This window comes from Polistes canadensis, unplaced genomic scaffold, assembly GCF_001313835.1.
Source record: "Polistes canadensis isolate GaletaPanama2010 unplaced genomic scaffold, ASM131383v1 scaffold_39, whole genome shotgun sequence".
Lineage (NCBI taxonomy): Eukaryota > Metazoa > Arthropoda > Insecta > Hymenoptera > Vespidae > Polistes > Polistes canadensis.
In genome coordinates, this window is record NW_014569586.1 from 494,778 (window position 1) to 497,831 (window position 3,054).

The 3,054-nt window shown below is 31.9% G+C and overlaps 1 protein-coding gene across 1 annotated transcript in view; it reads left to right on the top strand.

Moving 5' to 3' along the window:
• The window catches only part of LOC106784703 (cytoplasmic polyadenylation element-binding protein 2), a gene marked incomplete in the record, with an annotated part of 125,109 nt that extends 122,971 nt beyond the window's left edge, over positions 1-2,138 (top strand). Inside the window, 1 exon segment of the mRNA XM_014744520.1 lies at positions 1-2,138.
• Positions 2,139-3,054: the final 916 nt, after the last annotated feature.

The following is a 3,054-nucleotide window of genomic DNA, read 5'->3' on the forward strand; positions in this document are numbered from 1 at the left end:
AAATAGAGAGAGGAAGAGAGAGAGAAAGAGAGAGAGAAAGGAAGAAAGAGACAATTTTCTGAAGGAAGAGATGATTTTTTACTAATTAACTTATTTGAGAGATCGATAGAAAGCTAGAGAAGACACAAGTATAATATAGTAGAATGAAATAATGCGAAAAAAAAAAAGAGAAAAAGAGAGAAAGAGGGAGAGAGTGAGAATGAGAGGATGAGTAGTAGAGACGTAGGAAGAGTAACAACAACAAAAATAACAAAGAGAGCAAAGAAAATTATGCGAGAATGATTTTACGGGATAGGACGATTATGATCAAGAAAGGGTGACGATAGTGAAATTCAACTTTTTGTTATATTCTTCTTCTTCGTCTTCTTCTTCTTCTTCTTATTCTTTTTCGTTTCTTGTTTAAATAAACTATTGAGAGAGAACTCGGGTAGGTTTTAACAAAAATATTCTCTGTCAATACTTTAATACATAGGTCAAATGGTGGGGCGGATTTTTCGAAGCGTTTTTTTTTCCAATTACACATTTCGGATAATTTTGTTTCTTTCTTAATATTTTTTCTAATTGATAATCGAAACTCTCTGATAGGTTAAATCGGTCGGGTTTATCAAAATCAAAGATTAGAAGGATAAACAAGAATTATAGAAATGTTTAGATTAAGTAAAGGGGAATCGGGTCATAGATCACTTGCTCCTTCTTACGTCCTCGTTAGAAAAAAAGAGAGGACAACGAGAACGATTGGGATGTGACCTTGAAACATCGGTGCGATCCTCGAAAGTTTGTACAAACTTAAACGACGTATGCATGTGTATAGTATATTTAAATATTATACATAGGGAGAAAAAAAAAAGAGCGGAAACTCTTGTCCTACATATATATATACACACACACACACACACATATATATATTTACTCATATACATATACACATTTACACAAGCATATACACTCAAAGTATAAGCTAATAATCTATGATACGAAGAAAAAGAAGAAGAAGAAGAAGAAGAAAATAAAAAGGAGGTAGATTTTTGTACAGTTTTATGGTGAGATCACTTTGATATCAATTAGTTAGCGCCATTTGTCGGGAAATATTGTAGCAATTTTATCACTTTCTTACAGCAATATATTCTCGTCTCGCACTTTTCCAAACGAGGATCCACCGGACATTACGAAGGATATTTATATAAATATATGTATATATCTATTGTTTCTCGAATGGTCCAGCTGAATCATACCTTTTGTCCTCTCGTAATTGAACAGAAGAAGAAAGATCAGTCTTTGGGAACCGCTCGGAAATGCTAGTTTCTTCGTTTTAATAATACACCAGATTGTATCCTTTTCGATGTTCGAACGAAATAAAGAAAGAAAGAAATAAACAAATAAATAAAGAAACAAGCTTAACAAACAACATTACGAAAATAAATGAGAGAAAAAAAATAAAGAATCATCAATTAGCTCGAACTCGATCACACGGGATAAATAAAAGTGAATGAGAAGAAGAAGAAATCTTGAACCGAGTATGTGTTAGTAGATAATTGAAGAAACGGGGTACGTCGAGCATGTTACGCCATTTTTTAATGTGTGATCTGCTTTCATAGACGGACGTTTCTGTACGTATATAGTAGCAGTCGAAAAACAACAACAACAATAATAATAATAATAATAATAATAATAATAATAATAATAATAATAATAATAATAATAATAATAATAATAACAACAACAACTAAGTAATAAGAATAATACAGTCACATAGTTAACCTCGCACGACTACGACGATGATGTAGAAAGAATGAAAATGATTAAATTAAGTAAAGAGGGTAGTTTTCCAAAAGAGAAACGAAAGAAACACCTGTTCACATAATACATTATACACACACACACACACACACACACATACGTATACCAGGTTCAATAATTCATATATACGATAATAATACATTCAGAGATACAATACGAAAAGGACGCAACTGCAACATTCAAAAGAAAATAAATCACACGCAGATACGAAGTATATTTAATACATTACGTGTTACGTATGCTAATGTGACTGATAATACGTTGCGTACGAATTGTGAAAAAAACACGGATAAGAAAAGAAATGATTAAAAGAAAGAAAGAGAGAGAGAGAGAGAAAGAGGTAAAAACGAAAACGATAAGTATCTATATATACACATACAACTATTTTTTGGGCAATTTTATATATATACTTATCGCCGTAGAAAATTAGGTGGCGTTTAGAGACAAACCGAAGAAGAAAAAACTAAAATTAAAAAAAATACACAAAAACGCTCGAAGGACGCAATCATTAAAAAAAAAACGAGGGAAACAAATTAAAAGTAAAATAAATAAATAAATAAATAAATAAATAAATAAATGAATAAAAGAAAAGAAAAGGAAATGTAAAGGAAAGGAAAGGAAAGAAAAAGAAAAAGAAAAAGGCAATTATGACGACGATTGATGACGATGACGAGACCCTTCCGTCCCTTCGTTGACATTTTCGAAATTCTCGCGATCGTAATCCTTTGCGAGATTATCATCCGGATTAAAAAGCGAAGATGATTAATGGATCAAGCATTGGCAGAGACAACAATAAGTAATAGAAAAAAAAAAAAAAGAAAGAGAGAGAGAAGAGCTGATATAGGAAAAGGACAAAAGTTTAGGAAAAAGGAAATGAAGACACGAAAAAAACGATACGACTTATACGATTAGTATTGTTTAAACGATATTCTAAAAAGGGGGAAAAACGAGTAAGCTTTCTCGCTCGTCGCGAGTTATTATTGGATTAAAGCAAAAAAAAAAAAAAAGAGAGGAAAAACAAAAAAGACGGAAAGATCAATAAAAAAGGACGTAAGACACGAAAAATTGACGAGGAAGAGAAATGGAGAAAGAGAATCGACGAGCATTAGTTAGTGCAATTTTAAACCCGTTGCCAGAGCGTTCTGAGCGATGAATGAGAAAAAGAAAAAGAAAAAGAAAGAGAGAGAGAAAGAGAGAGCGAGAAGGGAATGAAGGAATTAATCCAAGCGGTATGAATACTGCAAGAGGATTAAATTA